We start from the raw sequence: 25,065 nt of genomic DNA, 5'->3' as shown, positions 1-25,065 counted from the left end.
AATGTTGATTCTTCCAATCCAAGAGCATGGGATGTCTTTCCATCTCTTTAAGTCATCTTAAATTTCCTTAATCAATGTCTTGTAGTTCTCTGTGTATGAGCCTTTCACCTCCTTGGTCAGATTCTCTCCTGAGTATTTTATTGTTGTGGATGCAATTGTAAAAGGGATTGTTTCTTTATTCTCTTCTTCTGATATTTCATTGTTAGTGTAAATAAATGCAGCTGATTTCTGTATGTTGGTCTTGTATCCTGCTACCGTGCTGAATTCTTTGATCAGCTCTAGTAGTCTCTGTGTGGAGCTTTTAGGGTTCTCTATATATAGTATCATGTCGTCCGCGTATAGTGACAATTTTACCTCTTCTCTGCCAATTTGGATCCCTTTTCTTTCTTTCTTTGCCTGATTGCTGAGGCTAGGACTTCCAAAACTGTTGAATAGAAGCAGTGAGAGCGGGCATCCTTGTTTTGTTCCAGATTTCAGTGGGAAGGCGTTCAGTTTTTCACCGTTGAGTGTTATGCTGGCTGTGGCTTTGTCATAAATAGCTTTTATTATGTTGAGATATATTCCCTCTATACTCATTTTGGTAAGAGTTTTACCATAAATGGGTGTTTTAAGCACCTCCCAGTGGCTCCACCTATTAATACCACCACCTTTAGGGGGTTAGGATTTCAACATATGAGCGTTGGGGAGACACAGATATTCAGACCATAGCAATATCTTTAAATGCAATCTGTTGCACTTGGAATAAATACAGCATAGTTTTTGTTTTGTTTTGTTTTTAAGAAAAAGGGCATAGCTAGCAGAGTGGATCTTGAAAATTCTCATCATAAGAAAAAAAAATTGTAACTGTGTGGTGATGGGTGTTAACTGGACTTCGTACACTTACCATCTTGCAATATATACAAATATTGAACCGTGATGTTGTACACCTGAAACCAATTTAGTGTTACGTCAGCTATACTTCAATTTATACAAAGAGAGAGAGAGAAAGAAGAAAGGGTCCATTTGCCTCCAAAAGGTATTTTGGCTCTAATTTCGGTTTTGTTTTACATCAGGAACAGGGTTACTTGCACATAGATGCTCAGTTGGTATTTATTCAACCGTGGGAGAAAATAAAGAACGACTAGAGAGAGAAGTAGTGGAGGAAAGCGAGACCTGTCATTCGGATCATCCTAAGAGGACAGCGAGACCCAAACATGTTGGAGGGATCCTGAAGGATTGCCTGCCTTACACAGCTGTCAGCTGAGGCCCTAAACAGCTGTCTGTCTCCGGTTAGTGTTCTTCTCGCTTTGGGCAGAGTTTCTGTGCACACGAGACCCCCCAGCCCCGCTTGGAGACTGACAACGGACACTAGCACACTGAAGATCCCAAGAGCTGAAGCCGTGAAAAGCCCACCCCGATCTGACCATGGAAACACTCTTCCTTGGAAGACCCCGTACCAGCCCCAGGAGGCCTGGGAATTGCTCTGTAGGGAACGCTTTTAAGGAGTTGGCACTTTCCCTCTGCTTAGCTGGCTTTTCCAAACTTGGCTTTCCTAGTAGAGGAATCCTGTAAATTCAAGGACCTCACAGTTTGGGCCAGTTCTTAAATTTTCTTCCCTAGAATTGTAGGAGCAGAAGTGGAAAGCTGGTCTGAACAGGAAGGGCTGGCCCACCAGAGACAGCCTGTTTCTCACTCACACGGAGCCAAGAAAAGGAGATTCTGACGAAGCCAGCACCTGGCCGGAGGCCGTCGGGGATCGGCCTCTCAGTCCCCGCCCCGGTGCTCTGCCCGCATCCCAGCAGCCAGCTTTGTTTTCCGTGGGGTCCTTTGCCTTTTGACCTGCCTGCTGACCTCAGTGTCCCCAGCTGTCCTTTTCTTGCTTTCACCAGGAAACGCCCCTGCACAGGCACTTTTCATTTTAAGGATTCCATTTCTCTCAACCAGAAAAGAAATAATAAAATTTTTAAAAAGTTAGAAATTCCTCTCCAAGTGCCCAGATCTTTAGTTGCTGGCTCCATTTTGTAGTGAAAGCAACATTCGGCCTCCACTCATTGCTTTTTTTAAATTTTTTTTTTTCAACTGAAGTACAGTCAGTTACAGTGTGTCAGTTTCTGGTGCACAGCACAGTGTCCCCGTCATGCACACACACACACATACTCGTCAGCTGTTGCTTTTATTATGAGTGTGCTGTCAATAAGCAACCACCCCACTGTCTTCTTTTCCTTTTTCTTCATCAGACCTTGCTTTAGGGAAGATCTTAGGGACACTTTCTTCGAAATCTTGACCTTCCCAGCCAGGAGCTACGAACTTCACCAGATGAACAAAAGAGCGCTTTTTTGTCCAGTGAGATCTCTGGGGTCCTCCAAACTGGGGGACTTTCATTTCCCTGGGTCTCTGCTTTATCCCGTAATGAAGCCCCCAGACGTTTTCTGTCACCCAGGCAGAGGGTTAAAACTATAAAACCTTGTCGATCTGTAGGGAGGGACCTCTGGGGCGTCCTCAAGAGAGGTTTGTCAAATTGTAACTTAGAGGTTAAAGTGTAGAGATGGCAGTGACCATGGTGGGGGAAGAAGGGAAGTTCTCTGTGTTGGGAGTGTGTGCATTCTGCTGGTCGAACACACACTCAGTCCGCGTGCCTGTGTGTGTTTGCATGTGCTCAGCTGTGTAGGCTGTTTGGCCTAGCAGAGAGGAGTCAGCTGCACAGAGAATCCACCTTGCCCTGCCTCCCCTACCCCGGCCGCCGTCAAAGGAGCGTAGCGCGAGGATCACAGGGGGTCTGGGACTGAACAAGTCGGAAGCACTGCCTCTGGCGGGTGCCTTTGGTAATAACTTGAAAGCTTGCTGTCGTGAATCTGTTCTGAGATCCAGGGCACGATGGCTCTTGTGAAGTGCGTAGCATGGGGCTCTCTGGGCTTTTGAAATTGATTGCAGCTGCGTGTTCAGTGCTTGAACCTAATCCTATGCGGTGTCTGTGTGTGTGTGAGGATAAGCTCAACGTTGTTATAAAACAAGTTTATGTAAGAATCCTCTTTGTTATTGTCAGGGATATGCAAAGATAGCATTGACAGCGCTCTAAGGCCGAAAATACCCTTGCGTAGGATGGATGCTTCCTCGACATGAATACAGTAGAGGTAATCCAAACATCAGATAATCAGGTGACCTTTTAAGGTCTTTTCCAGAGCTGAGATCCAGCTTGTATTTGCAACTGTCTCCTTGAGGTCGTCTTTCTGGACTGCTTTATGCTGGATTCCCCAGGATAAGATGAGTAGGGTATCAGTAATGGTCAAGGGAAGAATTACCTGCAGAAATTTTTTAAAATGGAAAATGTTGCTTTGTTTTCAAGGTGGGGTCTTATTTTGTGTCCTCACAGAGCTGAGGAATTGTTTTAACATAATGAGTGGCAGAGAGGCCTAATCTCATCCAAACTTCAGCAAGTCACTTCAAAGGTTTGATTAAACATACTTATAATAATGAGATTCAGAGCTTTTGGAATTCCAGCAGTTTTTTTTTTTTTTTTTTGGAAGATTCAGCACCTAATAAAGTAAAATAAATTGCAGGCCTCCTGGTCAGTGAATAAGCACTTACGTAGCTTGGAGCTTCAGTTTATCAATAGGACTGGTTACGGTTCTGGTTAGACTTGTTTTCTGGCTTTCTTTGAAGGTTTAAGGGCCACTGTCCACCGACACGTCACATTTAGTCACAGGCTATTATGAAAAGAAATAATTATTTTTCCAAGGTCTGCAGGCAGGACTGGATGCTGTGTGGGAAAAGTAGCAGGCACGATGGTTTGTGGCCTACCCTCTCTTGTCAGAAACACTCAGATGTGTGAGGCAGAGAGAGGTTGCAAAAATGATTGGAGAACCTGGTGATCGCTGCAGGGATTTGGGCAAGAATCAGCATGCCCCTCCTTGTCAACAGTCTGGGCTAAATCAGGCCAGAACTGGACACCTGGGAGGGTGCTGGGACAGGGTCCTGGGGAGCAAGCCAGGCTGGGGAGGGGGGTTATGCCAGGCACATTAGAGGGAGATGCCAGAGGAGCAGTAAGAACGGCTTAGCCTACACCAGCTGGAAGCAAGGGGGAAGAGCAGAGAAGGAGCTGAGGGCGGCAGATGTCTGGGACAGTAGAAAGATGGAGAACAGACTACTTTGAGATCTAGGGGTTTGAGATGTGCCCGATGGGCACCATAAGAGACTGGCCTGGTGGAGCAGAAGCAGTCAGCTGATTTAAAGAAGCATGGATGGACAATCCAGGAGCATATCCAGACCAGTTGTTGCAAGACTTCAGCACAAGATTCTCCGGCCAGCGCAACTGTTGTTCTGAGTTGAACGTTTGTTACAAGAACGCACCCAACATACGTTATCATATAATGGATTAGAAATACCCCAGTGTTGGGGGGAAGGTATAGCTCAGTGGTAGAGCACATGCCTCGCATGCATGAGGTCCTGGGTTCAATCCCCAGTACCTCCATTAAATAAATAAACCTAATTAACCCCTCCCCCCCAATTTTTTAAAAAACCCAGCGTTTGTTAACTTAATTTTCCTTTTTTAAAATCAGTGAAGAAGTTCTTGGTGCTCAGAAATGTATCTGACTTGTTTTTGTGTCTCTACCAACCACCATGAATCCTCATTAGCAATAGATGTGTGTGCGTGTGTGTGCGCGTGCGTGTGAACTGGACTGCATCTGGACTGACTCCCCTACTGCCTGCAGTCCCCTTTAGTGGAGTTCCTCCAGTCGCTTCTCCCTCAGGCTCCTGGTCCCTGGAAACAATTAGGCAGTGGTTTCTTAGAATCCAGCAAGTTCTGCCCTCACAGGTCTGCAAAGGGGCAAATAAATAGTTGCATTGGAAATACTTGTTGGAGGAAAGAACTTGCATTCCTCATCAGCACCAAGCGTAAGAGACAGCGCCCCCTGTTGTGAGTAGCAGGTAGAAACAACAATCTAAATTCAGTAGAATGAAATTAGGCGTCCACCCATCGCCCCAGTCTCCTCATCCCCAGGATCCTGAAGCTTTCACGTGTTGTTTGACTTGAGGGAGGGGTTTAGAGTCCCAGGTGGGTTGTCTTTAGAGATGAACTGCTTAAGGTGAGAAACTGGCACTGACAGTCCCTGTTCGGTGACGTGAAGAAAGAACTGGTAAGAGCTCTGTTTCATTTCAACATACATTCATTTATTCATTCATTCATTTTTTTATTATTTTTAAGTTTTTAAATTTTTATTATTTATTTTATTTTGTTTCGTTTTATTTTACTTTATTTTATTTTATTTTATTTTATTTTTCACCAGGGAAGACTGTGCCTCCCACCCCACTAACCCTTCCTGGAATCCAGGACCATCGCCATGGTTACAGACTGCTCCATCAGTAGTCCAGGGGACCACTCCTTACTGGTCTAGCTGACGTCAAGGTCTCTCACTGAGCAGACTGCATCTTCTGCTCTGGCTCCTCTGGTCAGGACAACTGCTGTCCCATCCTGAGATTCTCCTGGAGGGGACAAGATTAATTTAGAGGTTTTAAAGGACAGGCAACAAGAGCCAGAGGACCTATTTTTAAAATTAAATCTTCATTGAATTATGCGCATCTATATTTTATAAACCCCGATTTAAAACACTAACATCAGAGATAAGAAAAGTGCCTGTGTTACTTGTTATCCTTGAAGGAGTTGTTTGGAGGATTATGGTTGTCAGAAACCATAGGTTCACTCAGGAAGAAATTCTAAGCTGAGATCGTTTTCTTTTTCTACCAGTTTACTATTTACTAGCTGACTTGGACGTTACACAAAAAGCTAGTGAGATCTTGGATTGCATTGATCAGAGCAAGGGAACAGAAGGCCCTCTGCCTGCCTAGACCCAGTAAAGGAATGCTGCAGTCCCTGGAGCGTGTGCACCTTAAAGGAAGAGACTGATCACCCGGGAGGTTATAGGAAGACAGCGAGCAACGTTTCTGCAGAAAAATCAGCTGACAGCCTGATGGGGGTTCCCTTGTAACTGACTGTTTTTCTCTTGCTGCCTTTAGAGTTTCCTCTCTACCTTCCACTTTGGCCGTATTAGTTATAATACGTCTTGATGCAGGTCTGTTTAGGTTCATCTTGTTTGGGACCCTCTGTGCTTCTTCTGCCTCGGTATCTGTTTTCACCTTTAGATTTGGGAAATTTTTAGCCATAATTTCTTCAAATGTGTTTTCAATCCCCTTTTCTCTTTCTTCTCCTTCTGGAAGGAGATCTTAAAAACAAACAAACAAAAAAAACCAAAACAGTGGGGCACAAATGAACTTATTTACAAGACAGAAACAGACTCACAGACGTAGGGAAAAAACAACTCAGGGCTACCAGGGAGCCGACCGCAGCAGGTGGGAGGGATAAATCAGGAGTCTGGAAAAAGAAAAGAAGAAAGTGAGCGAAGGTGAGAGGTGGTTAGAAATCGTCTCATGTGAGAAACAGTTGAAGCAATAGTTGAATTCATCCTGGAGATGAGTTTACTTGAGAGAACTGCGTTACCCTTGAACATTTACGAGACCGGCACGTGCACGAGTGAGGAAATATATGGGATCTCAGAGAGGAGAACTCCCACTGTGGTGTACGGTAATGAGCACAGATTTCAGATCAGTTTAAAGAACTTTCAACAGAGTCATTCAGACTTCGTTTACTGGTGCCTCCACTGCAGTAACAGTTGCCAAGCTTAAGTTGGATGTAAACCTGCTTAGTCGAACTATGGGGACCACCTGCGTCTGAAGCATAGAGCTGGCCAGAGGGAAGGCACATATTCAGATTCCTGGGCCCAACCCTAGACCTACTGAATCAGTCTCAGGGCTTGTGGCCCTTGAATCTGCATTTTGAATAGGTTTTACTGATGTCACTCAAGTTTTCAGACACGCTGTAGCTCAAACCCATCCTGAGTCTGACCAGCAGGTCTTTTGACAAATGCTGCCTTCATCCCTGGTTGAAGAACTGAGACGCTGGTTTCTAGAGTCTACATTCTTCACCAGTAGTTTCAAGGCCCTGAATTTGACAATCCTGCCTGTCTCAGCTTCAGCTTTTCTCTCCAGTCGCCGTTTCGGGAGCCCTCCAGGTCTCAGTGTCTTCATGGCTTCAGGCGCTCCCCGGCGGCTGTTTTCCCCTTTCATCACAAATCCTAACATCGTTACAGTCAGTACCATAGCACGACTCTTTTGCACAGTTTATGTTTCCCTGTCACTTACGCATTTGGGTCTTCTCTCCCCAGCAGGTAAGAAGGGGGTCTGAGGCCCTCGGCATGGTGCCCTGGCCAAGGAGTTCTGGGGTGTGGTGCTTCAAGGGGCAGTTTAGGTCATTTAGGTCAACTCGCCATCTGAGGCTTGAATCTCCTGCACCGAGTGGCTCAGCAGAGCCCAGCATCCCCAGCACCCCTGCTGGGAACTTACAGCCTTCCGGGCACACCTGCTCCACATCCCATCTTTGGGCAAGTTTGACTTCTTCATTACTTGGGGTGAATATCATTCCCTCTCTAACTTCTATTTGTCAGCTCAGGATTCTCCTTGAGTCTTCATAGAACAAACCCTGCAAAACACCTGCTGTAAAATCAGGTCCATCCCCATATCCCTTTGTTTTCCCCAGGCCTCACTGCAGTTTGCTCTCTTGATGTGTTTGTTTCCGGGACTTCTTGCTGAAGTAAGTCTGATTAGAAAGGAGAGTAGCATTTGATAGGAAATAAAATTATCGAAGTGAATTTACTTTTGAGAAATATCTGGAGAACATGCCTTAGCATATTAATGATCACAACAAAAAGGTCTTGAAGATGTCCATTTTGATGCATGTCCCTTTTAGAACATGTTCACGGTGAGCTTCTAAAGAGCTTTGTGATTGTCAGGTGACAGCCTCTCATTGTCAGAATAAATTCTGCAGACGCTGAATTGGTAACATTGAAACAGGTGACACTATACGTTACGATTTTAACTTGCCATACCGTCGCACACTAACTCATGAAATTACAAATAAATGTCACACCTGTGGCAGTTTTCACTTGAACTTCTTTTTTTTTTATTATCTTCTTCTGCAATTTTTATTCAGAGCCCTGAAAGGAATACATGTACTTAGCAAAGTGCCTGCCTGTAGCCTAATGCCAGTTCTCCTCCTAGCAGCAAAGGAGACATCACCGAAGTGACGCAGAAATGCATTATGGGTGGGACGGCTGCTCTGCACCCTGTCACCTGCAGCGGGGGTGGAGAATGGCAGGTGTCCATGTCATCTCTCTGGATCCTCCTGTGACCGGTGGTGTGTTTCAGAGGCAGCTGGGTGGGTTACGCATGCTTGCACTAGAGAAAGGGATCTACATTGTTCCTGAAGAGTTTCAAGTGCAGACTCACTACGTCTCTGTGCTGGGGCTGCAGAGAGGGCTTCTGTTCACCTCTTCTTCACCGTGGTAATTAGGGAGGGAGTCCCAGCCTGAGGTTCCCGGGATGGATGAGCGTCCTAGACAAGGGAGGTGCTGCTGTTGTGGGCTCTTGCCGGACCACGCACCGTCGCTGCCTGTTCCTGCTCACTGCCGTTCATTATAAGATGATTTCTGTGGTTATCTGATTCCTTTCTGTTTCCACTGATCAGCTCTCCAAAGGCAGGTGCAGTGTGAGTGGTTTTGCCCTCTCCTGAATTACAGCATCTCTGACAGCGCCGAGTGCCTGTGAGGAAGCCGGCAGTCAATGAATGTTGGTTGAATTAATGAAGGCATCCATTCAATAGTTACAGCTGCCATTTCCTTCATAATCTTTCTCCTGTCTTCCTTGTCCCAGAGCCACTGTCCAGTTTACCTTCTGAGTGTGTCTTGACTCATTCTGGTCCAGACTCCGGAAGGCCACATGTCTGAGTCCCTCCCACCTCTGCCCTGTCCTGTAAGGTGCTTCCAGACTCATCGTCTCCAGGCTGTTCTGATCATGTCAGCCTGGCTGGCGCTTCATCCCTGCAAGTCCCTGTGCTCACAGACATTCTCACTTTGACTCCTCCTGAAGGCCTGCCCTGTTTCTCAGAGACCGAGCCCTCAGTCCACTGAAGAAATACCGAGAGCAGCTGCTGTGCGTCAGGGACAGTGAGAGGGGTGAACAGATGAATGAGGCGCAGTTTTTCCCTGTAGGAACACTCACAGTCAAGGGCAGGGGAAGCAGAGCTAGAAGCAGTCATGACGTGATGCAACACAAGTTCTTGCTCAGGGGAGACCGGTGCTACCGGGGGCAAAGGAGAGGAGGTGGGGGACTCCTGCTTCAGTGCTCGGTGCCCGCGTGTGGAGGCCGCTGGCCGTGCCCCTGCCCCGGCACTGACCTCCAGTCACATGTGACCGAGCTTCCTGTTTTTGAGTCTCAGCGTCCTTGCATAGACTCCCATGACACCGTGCCACAGACTGGGTGCCTCGAACAACAGACATTTATTTCCTCACGGCCCTGGAGGCTAGAGGTCTAAGATCGGGGCAGCAGAAATTTCAGTTTCCAGTGAGGGCTCTCTTCCTGGCCAGCAGGTGGCCACCTTCTCACCCTGTCCTCGCACGGCCTGCCTTTCGTGTGCAGGCACACAGAGAGAGCGAGCTCTCGTGTCCTCCTCTTGTGAGGGCACCCGTCCTGTTGGTTAAAGGCCCAGCCTATGACCTCACTTAACCTTTATCACCTCCTTCTCGGCCCTCTCTCTAAATACAGTGGGAGTGAGAGCTTTAACGTAAGAGTTTTGGGGATGGGTGAGGAAACTCAGTCCATAGCAGCCTCGGTGGGCTGCACCTGCCAGTTGCATCTCCCGGCCAGAGTCTGTCCCCACCTCGCCAACCCAGTGGCCCTTGGCTCACGTGTTCGTAGCGCTGAGCGTCGGCTTCTGATTTGCACATGGTGTTACTTTCACGGTGCAGGAGCTCACCTGAAGGTCGTCCACCCGGCCACAGTGTTGACTGTGACCCCGGGCAATTTACATAACCCTGCCAAGCCTTGGGTTTTTCACTGCAAACAGTGGTACCAGGTTGCTGACCTCACAGGCCTGTGGGGAGGATTGAAGGCAATAACGCATGCCGAGCACCTAGCCCCGTTCGAGCATCTACTCGGCACTGGGCGAAGGTCGGCTCCGCACTCCAGCCCCTGCCTCCACGGCTAACCCGCTGAGTCCCAGAGGCCGAGAATTATGTCTTCTCCTTCCTCTCTGTCTCCGAAGATAGAGCGCCAGGTGGAGTGCCTGACTGAAGCCACCACGCAGGGAACCTCTGTTGTCCAGGAAGTGCTGACAAGTCTATTTTGTGTTTGCTGCCAGGAACCCTAGAGAAACTTTTAGCCTAGAATAGGCCATTCCTAGTGGCAGAGAACAGTTGTGTCTGTCGTATACCACTCATTCACGAGGGATTATCTTTGCTTTGTGCTGGGTCATTTACCTTGAGTTGGAAAGATGCAAAATGAATTAGCCTGGAGGACAGGAGTCGGGGGTGATACGGTTTGTATTAGGACTTTTTGAAATACAATGTTGATATTCGGCCGTAATAACCAACACATTGAAAAGCTAATTCGGCAGGAGGAATTCTGAGAAGAAATGTAACGTGTTTGTCACTAAGGAGGACTGCATAGCCAAGTGATTTTGTTATGCATTTTAAAGTGTTTGTAAACCCTTGGGTAGCTATAGTCAATTTTTAAACACGTTTCCTCATTAATTTTCAATTTGTAAATGTACATGGTACAGGAGTGTTTTAATCATCGGGGGAGGCTGCTTCACAGATGGCTCTTGTGTGACCTAAAATTTCAATGATTATAACGAAGCAGAATGGATGATGGTAAACTTGCCAGGAGATTTGCTGATTGTCAACAGTTTTCCAGTTTTGCTGCTGTTCTTAAGGATTTAGTGCTTCTTAAACATGAAAGGAAGACAGTTGTAATGGGGCTTTCAGGACCAGCAATTGCCTAATGAAATAATTTTTGGTCAGCTCCTTGCTATTCTGTGTGGAATTCTTGCCAGGGAAAACACACCAGCAGAATTATTGATCATGTTGAATCGAATATACACAGAAGACGTTTCATCGTCAGTTCTCCACGCCAGCACGTGGGAGGCAGTTTCACACCTCTGTCTTACACTGTGTGCTGAAGTCCCGATTAACATGTGAGAAGGTCTCTGAAACTAAATGCTGGTTTGATTCATTCATGCCAGTGTTCTTCTTTGGCACCAGGAGTTAAGAATTGCCTGGGGAGGGGATTTAGCAGGTGGAACTGTGAAGATCTGAACTTAAGATGCATCTGGAAACCCAGAGTCACAATCAGCAAATCCTTTTATTCGACCTCTGTTTCCGCTTCCCCATGTGCGGGTCACTTGTGTGTTGTACCCCCGACCTTACCAGCTAATCAGCATTCAGGGCTGCACACAGGAAATAACAGAGTCTTGAAAGTTAAACCAAGTTCTCACTATCTCAGTGGCCACGAGGGAGATAGTTAGCCTTTCTGAATTTTGGTTTTCCGAAGAAGGGATAGTTAACCCTGCCAAAGGGAGAGGCTGTGCAGTGGGAGCAGCCCGTGTCGTCGTCCAGCACGGGACGTGCTCCACAAATGATAGTTCTTTCTTGGAAACTTGCTCCCCTCTTTCTCTGTGATGGGTGGTTTCCACCCTTTGCCCCGACTGCGCATGCCTGGAGCCCACGCGTTCCTCCACTGTGAGCCCCTGTTTTCTCAGACTAACAATTCTCAGGGAGGCCTGGGCCCTGCCTTTAGCTGACAGACGCTTGCAACATCGGATTCCTAGCGATGCTGAGGATCTCAAGGGGGCTCCCGGAGAAGAGCCCAGAGCGAAGTGAGAGCAGAATATTCACTGTCAGGTCGTGAGAAGCACCCCGGTAAGCATCCCGGCACCGCAGTGGGACCTAGAACGCTTGTCCTGTGGGGGTTCTGGTCGGGAAGCGCCCCTTCCTGTCCCCTAGCTGGAGCGCGTGCCGATGTGGTAACCGTGCTGGGTGTGATACCCGGCGCCAGCCTGCTGGCCTCATCTTCAGCGCTCATCCCCCGACCACGCAGCGTCCCCGGCAGTGCCGTCTTCCCTCGCTGCCCGGTGCCTCACCTGCCGCCTTAGCGAATTCTGCCAGAGAGAAGAAAAGGAACGTTTCAGGAGCTTCCTGGGAGTGGGTTGGATGAGTTCCTCGTCCCAGAAGACTTTTCATTTTAATGAGGACCAAGCAGAGTGAGAAGCCAGAGGAAGGAAAGGTCTTCTGGCGAAGCATAAATATGTGGACCTGGGGCAGAGCAGCCCTGGAGCAGCTGTGGCTTCTCAACACAGAGACAGGTGATCTCCACTGACCTGGCGAGGAGAGGTCGACGGACATGAAAATGCACAGCCTAGAATTCTGCTGGGAGTTCTGTTTTATTCGGTGCACTTTCTGAGGACTCAAGCCCGGGAGGTGGCCTCTCAGATCGCTCCGAGAGACTGTTCCACCAGGCCAGGGAGGGGCCAGGATATACAGGAGTTTGTTTGTTTGTTTGTTTTGTTTTTGTTTTTTTGTTTTTTGCAACAAAGACCAGGTAGTTGGAACATTACAATATTACTGTTAAAGAAAGCCAGACATCCCAAGTTAAGGAATTCAGCGCTTTTCTGTGTGTGGGACGGTGCAGAGGTCTGCGCTCACTGAAATCCCTCCTTTGATGTGCACCTGGCTGTCTAGGGCCAGTGTCTGTTCTTCCATATGCTGCGTTCCCTCGGGGGGCACCGCTGGGGGTGCGGCAGAGGCAGGCTCCCTGCTGGTCTGCATCCTGGGTGTCTGGGGCAGTGGTGGTGGCTGATGACTGGATGGCCACAGCATCCTTTGTTTATGGAGATGGCCGGCAATATTTTTCATTCCCAGCGGCTGTCATGTGGAACCTTCTTTGTTCCATGTGCATCAGACATGTGGGTAGAGACTAGCGTTTGAATATCAGAACCCACATGAACCAGAACACTCAGTGAACTCGCCTCTCTGCCCGCTGCCTGTCTCCTCGGCACTTCGATGCAGGGAAAGCCCACTCTCAGCGGTGGTGGTGGGACCCCCTCTCCCTTGCTTGGCAGGCGCCGTTCCTGCTGAGCCCAGTCACAGCCTCGGGATCCTTCTCAACGCAGCCTTGCTCCATCACATTTTACTCATGTGACGACATCTACTTGCCTTCCTAGGGCTGTGAGCGGCAGGTCCTGGACAGATCTGCAGGAAACAGTGCCCTCTCCCATTTTACTGACTAGAAGACTCCCGTTAGAGGGGTCACGTAGAGCTTCACCAGAGTCACTCAGATGGTTGCCTGCAGAAGGACAGCTCAGAATGGAGCCTGACTTTTCCAAACCCTGGGCTTTCCTGCTCCATCAAGCCGCTTCCCTGAAGCCAGAGTTTTAACTTTGTTTAGTTTAGTTTTTCATGTTCTTCAGAAGCTGTGAACACACAGCAGTAGTCTTCCGGTAAGGTTTTCAGTTTGATGCTTCTTTACTTAGCAGAGGGCTTCGAGTAACCTGAGTTGGACTCATCTGAGATACTTCACCTGCCTTCAGCCGCTGGGGACCCTGGTCAGTGAAATAAACAATTGGTTTCAGTGACAGCAGAGTCCAGGTGAACCCTGGTTTTAGGGTTGGCCCATGACTGGGCCTTTTCGTATGGCCTGCCATGTTGAGAGAGGATTCATGGCCAGTCACACTGACTCCTGGAGTCTTCCGTCACGTGGAGCCTCTGGCCCCCAGGCCACCACTGTATTGTGACTGGGGGGTGTAGGTGTACTTCCAGCATGTTTGGTCTTCTGAATTCCAGGAAGCGGCCAAGTGCAGCGTCATATTCTCTTCTCTTCCAGAACCTTCTGTTTGGCACAGAAATGCATGCTCTGCTCTGGACGGCAGGTTGGTCTGTGTGTGGCTGTTCACCCAAACAACCCACCGTGGGAGTATTCGCGGGGCGCTCTTCTGAGAACTGGGTTGGCGTTCAGAGCCGGGCCGACTCCCCGGAACCCCCTGGCCACCCGCACACAGGTCCAGCTAAATGCTTTCCTTACTTGCCTCACCACAGCTCCAGTTGTTACCCAGATAAAATCTCACTGAAGCCGTGTTGCCTGTGTGGCCGTCCCTGAGCAGCCGTGCCCGTATTCATTTAGACGAGGGCCGCTTCGTGTGGTTGACTGTGTCACATTCACATGCTTGCCATTGTCGAGACGCCATTCACATGGTTGTCCCTGTAGGTTTTTCTAGTCGTTACCACCATGTTCCAGGATATGATAGCAAAGTGCCTTGAAGCAGGGGCGCTTTTTATTAAGTCACACAAAGGTGCCGTGCTGAATAATGGCAGAGCTACCTACCAATTCGTTGCCCAGACAAGCACCAACAAAAATCCGTGTTATTCTCCGTTACACAGTACACATCTTGGAGTCTAGAAGGAAGCAGTCGTTGACTGGGTGTCTCTTGAGCTGCCAGAAACTAGGCTGGGCAGTACGTTCTCTCCTTTAATTCCCATCATAACCACAAAGCGTAGGTATAATCTCATTTGAGAGATTGAACTGTAAGTCATTTGTACAAGGTCATGAAGTCGACGATAATGACAGACCAGTGATTTGGACGCTGATTGCCCGGATGCTGAGGTCGATGTTTTTCCTGTGTATCCCATTGGTCCCCAGGACCCACAGCTCAGGGCACATCCTGCCTAGGATGCTCAACAAACGCTGTGAGAATTAATTGGTTAAAGGAGAGGAGCCGAAAGCTGCTCATGAGGTTGTCAGGGTTTTGTTGCGTAGTCTGTGGAGTGTAGCGGCCCCTTCCCAGGGTGCAGGGGAGGGAGAAGCAGTGACATGGACCATACAGACCCGGAGCTGCTTGGGAGCATCAAGGTCAGAGCTGGCTCTCCATCCTTATGCCCCCAGAATCTGCCCACCTGCCTCTGTCTGGGGCAGCACGACCGTGGCGGTGTGGATGGTTGTCAGGAGCATGGCGGACGCCGACTGAGCCATCTTAGAAACTCCCTGGAGCCCAGTTTGGTTGGAACTGCTTGGAGGAAGGGCATATGGAGATCTTTTAACCTCTTTTAATATTCAGTATCTCACATGCAAATGTCTAGGCAACATGGTTCTGTGGAACACAGCCATGCTCAGTCAACGGCAGAGTTGAGTCATTGCAAGAGAGGATGTAAAATATTTACTATCTGACCTTTCACAGAAAAAGTCAGCGGATCCTTGCTACAGAGAGTAATGGGGCTATAATTTGACCAGGGCGGGTCTTCATTACTGTTGTCATCATTGGTATTTTTTATGTCTTCTAGCTGAGTAAGCCCTGATAAGCTACTTAGCCCATTGTCTCATTTGGACTGGATCAACTTTAAAGACCATTCTCATGCCAACCAAAATCACAACAGGATATGAGCTCACCCCTAGCAGTATGACAGCAAAAAGACAAGAAATAACAAGTGTTGATGAGGGTGTGGGGAAAAGGGAGCCCTCACGCACTGTTGGTGGGATTGTAAATCGGTAACAGCCACTGTGGAAAACAGTATGGAGGTTCCTCAAAAAATTAAAAATAGAACTACCATACAATCCAGGAATTCCATTTCTGGATATTTATGCAAAGAAGACAAAAACACGAATTATAAAAGATGCACCCCAGTGTTCATGGCGGCACTATTTACAATAGCCAAGATGGAGAAGCAAAGCAACCTAAGAACCCATTGATAGATGAATGGATAAAGATGTATAGTGCAATAAAGAATATTCATTATATAATATAGTGGAATATTACTCTGCCATTAAAAAGAATGAAACCTACTGGGGAAGGTATAGCTCAGTGGTAGAGCACATGCTTAGCACGCATGAGGTTCTGGGTTCAATCCCCAGTATCTCTGTTAAAAATAAATAAGTCTAATTACCTGCCCCCCTGCCAAAAATAATAAAATAATGCAATAATAAGTCAATAAAAATTAAAAAATAAAATATTTTAAAATAAACAAATAATAAAAAGAGTAAAGCTTTGCCATTTGCAATGACATAGATTCACTTAGATGCTAAGTGAAATAAATGAGAGAGAAAGACAAATTGCATATGATTTCACTTGTATGTGGAATCTACAAAACAAATGAAAAAATGAAACAAAGCAGAAATTGACTTGTATGGAGAAGTAACTGGCAATTATCAGAGAGAAGGGTGGAGGAATGGGCAAAAAAAGTGAAGGGGATTAAGAGATACAAACTTCAGTTATAAAATAAATAAATCACAGGGTTGTAGAGTGGAACATCATGGTGAATACAGTCAAAAATATTAAAATGACTTTGTATGCGGACAGATGGTCCACTAGACTTAACCATGGTGATCATTTTGAAACGTATAAACGTATCAAGTCACTATGTTGTACAACCTGAAACTAATATAATATTGCAAGTCAATTATATATACTTCAATTATTATTTTTAATTAAAAAATTGAATTTAGAAAACTTAAAATTTTTAAAAAGTGTAAAATAAAAACTATAAAAATTCCAGAAGATAAGGAAGGATAGGAGAAAATGTAAATGACCTTTGGTTTGACGATGACATTTTAGATAAAACATCTAAAGGATGGTCAATAAAATAATTTTAAGTTGGACTTAATTAAAAGAAAAAACTTCTGATCTGTGAGAGAGACTTTGAAAAGAATAAAACAAGCCACAGACTAGGGGAAAATATTTGCAAAAAGTACATTTCATAAAGGACTGTTATCCTAAATACACAAAGAACTCTTAAAACTCAACACTAAGTAAACGAACAAACTGATTTTTAAAATGGGTCAAAAACTTGAACACCTTACCAAAGAAAATTCACAAATGACCAATAAGTATATGAAGATGTGTTCAACATCATATGTTATCAGAGAAACACAAATGGAAAGAACAATGAGATCCCACTACACAGCTACTAAAATGACAAAAATCTAAACCACTGACAGTGTTGGTGGGAATGCAAAATTGTAAAGCCATTTGGGAAGATAGTCTGGCAATTCCTTACAAAACTAAACATACTTTACTTTTATGTTTCATGCTTTCACTGTATGATCCAGCAATCACGGTCCTTGGTATGTTCTCAAATAAGTTGAAAACTTACGTCCAACATAATAACCTGTGTACGGATATTTATAGCAGCTTTATTTATAATTGCCCCGAAATGGAAGCAACCAAAATATCCTTCAGTAGGCCAGTGGATAAATAAGCTATGGTACTTCTGCATAATGGAATAATGTTCAGTGCTAAAAATACATGCGCTATCAAGCCATAAAAAGACACGGAAGACTCTTAAATGCATTTACTCCATTTGCAATGTACGTACTGAAAGAAGCCAATCTCCATACCGTATGATTCCGAATATATGACGTTCTGGAAAAGGCAAAACTATGAAGACAGTAAAAGGATCAGTGGTTTCCAGGGGTTAGGGAAGAAAGGGGGGAGTAGGCAGAGCACATAGAATTTTTAGGGCAGAGAAACTATTCTGTAAAACTGTATAAATGATGGCTACATGTCGTTCTATATTTGTTAATACTCAAAGAATGTACAGCCCCAAGAGTGAATCCTATTCTAAGCTATGGAGTTTGGATAATAGTGATGTGTCAGTGTAGTTCATCCACTGTAACAAATGTACCGCTCTGGTGGGAAAGGGTGATACTGGAGGAACTGGGGGCAGGAGGGAGGCAGGCAGGCAGGCAGGAAGTTCACGGCAACTTTCCACTTAAGTTTGATGTGAATATAAAAATGCTCTAAAAATAAAGTCTTTTTTTTTGAAAAGTAAAAAAATAAATGACAAAGGCCATTCCTACTTGATTTCATGACTCTCTGAATGGTACAGTCAAGTGTCTCTCTGTCAGTTACATTTGTTCAGGTACTCGCAGCAAGGTTTGTATCCGACCCAGCTTCTCTCTGCCCCCGACCCAGAGTCCTGTGCACCTCATTCCATCGTCAGATGGCATGTGCAAATGACTTGTGTTAGTCTAAGGAAAACATAATTATGAAGGTAAGACCCATACAAAATAAGGTCATTTACTGAACCAAATATGAATGATACTCGGATCACCTATTGTTTGGGATTTTCTGCCTCAGTGCTCCCCCCATTGGAGAAGCTGGCTGTGCCTGGGGCTGGAGCAGTAGCTTCCACGTGGGTTTGTAAAGGCTGCCTGGTGAAATAATTAGCCCGATGCCATCCATCCATCAGAGTCAGTCCCGTGCAGCTGTCACCCCCCAGTCCCGGGGTGTGCTTAACACAGATGTTGGAGCCTTTTCAGGCAGACTCCTGGAAGCATGTATCACATTTTATCCAAGAGGAAAAAAAAATTAAAAGTCAGAGAATAGTTTTTTAAAACTCAGGAAACATATGAATTGCATGTGACAATATGGAGCTGTAGCTTTCAGCCTTTGGGGAGTCAGTCTGATTTTGTCCAAAATCTTCACACAGAACTAAGTGTAGTTCAAGAGCAGATGACTGATAAAATAATTAATGGCAAGCAAAGCTATTTTTTAAAAGTGTGTTGATCACACTAGTATCGGCATACATTGTGAAAATAACAGTGCAGACATGCGAAGTTATCTTCATTCAGTAAACCGCTCTTGTGCACATAAGGATTTGGATACTCGCTTCTATAAATTACAGATTCCCCCAGGAGTGTGCAGCCCGTAGATTAGGAGTCATCCATCTGGATCAGGAGCTGACAAACTACAGCTCGAGGGCCAAATCTGGCCCTCCGCCTGTTTTGGTAAATAAAAGTTTTATTGAAACACAGCCACACTTGTCGTTGACTCACTGTGTCTGCTTTCGCACTTGCAATGGCAGAGTTGAGTAGTTGTGACAGAAACGACCCATCACTCAACCCCAAAGCATTTGCTGTCTGGTTCATTTCTGAGAAAACATACTGACCCTTGCTGTAGATGACTGTTTTCCCAAGGACAAGGATGGTTTACAGGTATTTAAAGCCCAGTGTGTCGTAAACATTTAAGTAGTAGCTGATGAGAAGTACGAAAATACGACAAAGCTATTTATGGGATTCTGGTGTATTAATTTTGGATATTGTGTCAAATTCTGGATTAAAAGAGCTCAGGGTTGTTTTGTTATTTGTACATATCATTCCTTCACCTCTAAGGCCAACCATTTATTCAACCTACTTAAAGGAACTTTTATTTTTTTCGGGGAAACTCTCCAAGTGTTTATCACTGTTTTACTGTCTGCATCATGAGATGTTTTTGAGTGCTTTCTGACGGGCATTTGGTGAGGATCCAAGAGCTTAAGAATTTGAACACACAGAAAACCCTCTCCTGTAAATGAGCTAAATTTATGCTCTTCTGTTCCCCAGGCATATCTTCTCCTTGTTGCTAAGAGAAGATGGACAATATTTAGCAACGTGATTTATTTGAAAACCATTTCAGATCTACCCTCTTTTATACAATAGGAAGTAGGTTCCTGAATGGGAAAGCCATGTTGATTTCAGGAAATCAAATCCAGAGTTTTATCCAAATACATAAAAAAAAAAACCTGGGGCAAGTTTTTTGTTTGTTTGTTTGTTTGTTTTGATACTCATTTTCAAAAGATGAAAATGTAGCCTCAAATACATAGGTTTTGCTCGGTTTTATTTGCATGAAGTCAATTTTCTTTCTTTATTGTAAGCTTTTTACACAGGCCTGTTTTCCAGCCCTGTGGCCACACCTCCTGTCCTTGTATTCCGCTGCCCGAAGATGTCCTCCCACGCAGCTTGGGCTTTGCACCGTTTTCCACCCAAAGTGTCGGTTTGTGTCCTCACCTCCATAAGCGAAAGCTTGCAGGGGGAACGTGTAAGGGAGCTTTGTGGCTGACCCCCTGTGCTCCCGGGAACGACCCGTCTCAGAAGGCTGGCACCGCTGGGAGTTGTGTTCACAAGTCGGGAACTGGGCTTGTCCTTCCAGACCTGCCTGCAGAAGTGAGGTGGGGAGCGGCCGATGCGATGGGATCGGCGTTGTAGGCAGAAGTGGGCGTCTGGGGGCCAGTGATACTTACACAGGCGCTTTGTTAGATAATGTCGTGTAAGAGCTGAGGCCTGACTCAGGCGCCATGCTTTGTGGGCTGCCAGTTTCAGTGCTGTTTCTGTTTCTATCCAGGCCTCCCCGGCTGTGTGGGCCAGCCCTTGTTGGCCTGAGGAGCATTCATTCATCCCCTCGTTCATTCAGCAGTTGAGTCATTGCATTTGCGAGGTGTGGTCCTGTGTGCTGTGGGATATGATGTGAACTTGGGATAATTGGTTGAGACGGGGCAATCTACCCATTGAAGAAGACGTTATTTGCCTGACAGTTGAAAATATAGAGGGAGGCGGCAGTGAACTCCCATCTTCTGAAGACTGAGCTGTCAAGGAACTGAGAATTGGAAAGTTTTTCAAGACCATTGTCTTCATTCCCTAATGGCTAGAACAGAAGATATTAAATTAACTGAACCAGTGAGAGCAAGACGGCAATCTTAAAACATGGTGGTGGGGGGAGCAGATAGAGACGGAAGTCAGCAACCACTCATGAATAACATGGTGTAGCCTGAACCCTGGGAGAATGGACATCTCACTAATGGTGTGCCCCACGGAGGAAGCTGCTCCAGGAGAGAGAACAGCGTGGGCAGAGCACAGCCACGTGAAAGGGCCGGGTTCTGGGGATGGATAATCGTTCCAGATTGTTGGGAAAGATGAAAAAGACGAGGGTGATTATAACACTTTAGAAAAAGAGGTCTGGACCCCCACGGACCAGAGTTTGAATCCACTTTATTGCTGCAGGACTTCTCTGTACAAGTAAACTTCACTTCTCGGTGCCTCTGTGTCTCCATCCAATAAGAATATGAAATAGGATCTCCATCCGCCTGAAGTAGTGGCTAACGCATATTAAGCGCTCAATTTGTATTTATGGTGATGGCGTTTGGACATGTTGTAAAAAAAAAAAAAGTCTCATGGTGTAGAACAGAGTTTAGTAAGCGTTTTTCTGTAAAAGGCCAGAGAGTGACTGTTTCAGGTCGTGGGTTACTCACAGCCCCTGTGGCCACTGCCCCGCTCTGCTGTGAGAGCCTGAAAGCAGCCAGACTGTGCGTGAGCAAGTGGGTGTGGCTGTGTTCCAGTGAAACTTTATTTACAAACATGGATTGTGGGCTGGGTTTGGTCTGTGAGCCCCAGTTTTACTGACCCCTGTTTTAGAGTGTGGAGTTTGTTCTGGACTTTATGGGTTCGTGTGTGTTGCAAGATTGGGTGCAGGGAATTCATTAACAAATCCTGCCGTAATTGCTAAGCTAGAGAGTGACCCAACTGGATTTCAGAATTGAGAAGAAAAGAAAGCTCTCGGGACAGAGTGGAGGAGCTTCCAAAGTGTGTGACTGTGTGTGATGTTTGTGTGTGTGTGTGTGTATAGTATGTGTGTTACTGAATGCAAGTTCATGCACTTGATGCACACTGAGGGCAAACAAACTGAAACATCTGAGTTTGGAGCAGAGAAAGGTTTATTTCAGGGCCGAGCAAGGAGGAAGAGGTGGCTTGTGCCCAAGAAAACCCCGAACTCCGTGAAGGGTTTCAGCAAAGCGTATTTAAAGACCAGGTAAGGGATGGGGTGGGGGGGATCTCAGGGTATGTGACCAGCTCCTGCACAATCTCTAATTGGTTGATGTTGAGGAAACAGGGCTGTCAAGACTATCAACCCCCCAGGCGCCAGAAGTTCTGGGGACCACGTGCTCTTGATCATCAAGTAGTTAATTTCTTCCATTTGCTGGTGGGTTTTAGCATCCGAACAACTCAGGAAATAGACATGAGATACTGTTATCTGGGTGCTTCAGAGGAGCTGCAGCAGAGGACGTGGGGGAGGGGTCTGTTCCGGGAAGGCCCCCCAGGGTCCTACTGTGACACACGCAATGTGTGTTAGTGTTACAAGAAGTGAGATGACCCTAAAGGCTGCTGAAATAGTCGAGAGACTGAGAGCCTGGGATCAGCTAGGCCCTGGAAGTAGAGAAGAGAGAACACTTAGATATTTTGGATGACAGCCAGGCTTCTTCCCGAGCGACTGAAAGAATAGCTGCTGGAGGAACGGGCTTGGGGAAGATGCCGCCTTCGGGTGAGGACAGGGTGAGGTTGGTGGGCCTGTGAAGTAAGCTTTCTTGTAGGCATCTTGAGGTTCAGAAGAGACAAAGTCTGTAGACACAAGGGTGGAAAGCATTGGTAAATTACTAATCCGATTTCAGAGAGGAGATGGGAAGGCAATATTGTGTGTGTGTGTGTGTGTGTGCAGACATATTTTAGCTCATGTATCCATGCATTAATGTTAAGATACCCAGACAGCCACGGCAGTGCTGGCGACCGGGAGAAAGAAAATTTTAAAAGTTGGTTCGAACCTATCGGCACCAAAAACTCTTCAGAAGCGTTTTTCAAATGCAAGAATGTATTTCTGCTGTAAAGGTGTCTAGTTTTAGTTACAAGCTGTTTAATGGATTATCGGGAAGAATTTGGTCGAAGCTGAAGATTGCCAAGGAAGTATCTTTCTGTTGGACCCTCAGGCCGGGTCGGAGGGCCTTCTTCGCGTGAACAAGTGGAGAGAAGTAGATAGAAAACAAGGCACAGAACGCTCAGATTGCATCTCTCCGTACGCTAATGAAGGGCTTCCACAGAGTAGCTCTATTTGCCTTGCCCAGGAAGGTACACATTTTGCACAAATACTGTTTGTATATGGGTGGTCCCACTGACACACCCACCTGAGATTTCCCTTGGCTGTTTATGAGTTCTCGTTTGGTGTTTTTTTCATCTAGTGTAAATGGCTCTGTGTGTGTGTGTGTGTGTGTGTGTGTGTGTGTGCACACAATATGCCTCAGCAACTGATTCCAAAAACGACTTGCTGAAACGCACAGTTCTGCCGAGCTGGCACTGATGGACGCACGGATGTCGTGATGGAGGTAGATTTCTGCCGATTCATAGAGAGCTTCGCACCCCCCACCCCCTGTGGAGCCACAGCTCGCTTTCCCAGGCCAGTGGCTGGATGCACATGAGGGTACCCTCTGGGGCCTCGGGAAACAGTGTCACCGTTCCACCGAGGGGACTGAGTAAGCAGTGTTCATCGTGTAGGTAGTCGCTCTCAGTCTTCCAAGAAGGAACTTGGAAGTTAAGAGTTCAAAGGAGTCTTCAGCTCATAACCCCCTACTTCACGGAGCTCATAAGCCAGTGGTCCGTGTGCTATGGCAGTGTGTGTGTCTGCAGTCGTGCCTCTGCCTGCGGAGACAGGGACTAGTTGCATTTACCACTATTTGCCTGTCTTTACAGTGTCTAATCCTAGCCGTAGCCCTCTCTGGTGGCTGGTGTTTTTATCTGCCGTCACTGTTGAGGAAAGATGAAACATAGAAAGGGTGTTACACAGCTTGTAAGTGGAAAGGCAAGCTATAGACAGAAGTTACAGCCCAGACTCTTCGTCAGCGAGACAGGATCCTCTCCCTCGTTCTTAGCATTTCCATGTCATACAGGAATCTTCAGTGGGGAGGGTGTCGCTCAGTGGTAGACGGCGTGCTTGGCATGCACCAGCTCCTGGGTTCAATCCCCAGGACCAATAAATAAATAAAAATAAACCTAATTGCCTCCCCACAAAAAAATAAAAGGATTTTAAAATTGTTCCTTGTTTTGAGAATACACTGTTTTAAAATTGGTATTCTTTTACTGACCAAATCCCAAATTCAGGAGTTTCCTTTTACCACTATCTTGAAATTGCATCATTGAAACTAAATGGAGGGGAAAAAAGTCATAGAGACAGAAGCCTTCTAGGGCAAAGTGTGGTTGAAATGGAGGAAGTCTAGGCTTTCTGAGATGATTTGCTTTGAAAGAAAGTTTCTTTTTCAAATCGCTCCTTTCAAACTCCGCCGTTCCAAACAGCAGAAAGTGGAAAGTATATGAATTGGCCTTGCATTTGCGCTTCCTTAACTTCCATGAAGACATGATGTGTTTAGTTTAACGAGACCTTGACTGCAGGTGCCAGCACACCAGCATCAACTGAAACTGGGTTCCTTGTGGTAAAATGCAAGCTGTGTGAGATTCGTGGAAAATGCAGTTATGTTCTAATTTGCACAATGCCACTGGCTTTAATTAAAGTAGATTATATTTCAATGAGGTGAATTCATGTCCTCTTTAACAAAGGAAGCCGAAAGCGCAAGAAGGAAGTTCACTAGTTTTCCTTTGCGTAGTAACCCAGGGCGTGGTTGATCTGTAGCTGCTACCTAAGAAGGTAAAATCACCATCCCGAGCAGAGACCTGTGGGGCCCCTGCCAGGACAGCCTGGCTGCTAGGGGCCTCAGCAGAGCTTGATTCGAGGTCCCAGTGAGAGCATCTCTGTTCCTTACCTTTGTCTCCAGCTGATGGCCGCCAGCCATCTCACCTACCTCTCCCACCGAGTGTGTCCACTTCCCTGGGTGTGTAAGGGCAAAGGCTGAGTCACACGTACACTCAGCAGAGTGCCTGTATTGTCATCAGATCACATGCTTTAGGTGGCAGGCAGCCTGAAATCTGAAAGCAGGCAGGTCCAGGCTCGTTCAGTGCTGCTATCGGCCACCCACACTTCCTCCAGCCTCAGTTCACCTTGCCAGGGATTAGATTCTCGTCACAGGAAGGATTGAGACAAGACATGTAGGTTAACAGAGTACAGTGGGGATTCACTAAGGGGCGGACAGGACACGCTCAATGGGAGGGCGGGCAGGCTCAGAGGAGCGGCTGCCCTAAGTTTCTCTGGCAAGTTGGTTACATAGGGTATGAAAATGAATAGGCAGAATATTCACTGGGGAGGGAATGGTTTGGGGTCATATTCCCTGATTATCATCCCAGCTCCACCTTCCCAAAGGGAGGAGGGATTTTTGTCCTTATTTAGTCTGGATCAGAAGTGTCCTGGCGTCGGTGCAGGATGGGTACTTCTGATCTGCAAGGCTGATTTTATTGAAATGAGGGCATAATGAGCAAAAGGTCACATTCAGACCCTGGAGATTCCTGCCTTTTCCCACCTTTCTTTGTCAGCCTCCAGGCCACTTGTCACCCCCAAATGCATGACCCCTTATCAGCCCAGAGGTTCCCGCTTTCCTTTCTCTGCCCAGGGACCCCTGGTGTTGACATGACATAGGGTTTCCTACCTTTGGCCCATGCCCCTCTTTTTGCCCAGTTTCCGCCCTTTGGCCCATG

General features: G+C 46.5%; 1 protein-coding gene and 1 non-coding gene across 6 annotated transcripts in view; both read left to right on the top strand.

Moving 5' to 3' along the window:
• Positions 1 to 25,065, top strand: part of CTNNA2 (catenin alpha 2) — a 944,650-nt gene that overhangs the window by 468,717 nt on the left and 450,868 nt on the right. The gene's annotated exons all lie outside the window — the stretch shown is intronic.
• Positions 4,375 to 4,447, top strand: TRNAA-CGC (transfer RNA alanine (anticodon CGC)). Its single transcript has one exon. It is a non-coding gene; the product is annotated as a tRNA-Ala (tRNA).

The sequence above is a fragment of the Camelus dromedarius genome, chromosome 33, assembly GCF_036321535.1.
Source record: "Camelus dromedarius isolate mCamDro1 chromosome 33, mCamDro1.pat, whole genome shotgun sequence".
NCBI lineage: Eukaryota > Metazoa > Chordata > Mammalia > Artiodactyla > Camelidae > Camelus > Camelus dromedarius.
This window is presented reverse-complemented; position numbering and strand designations above follow the sequence as displayed.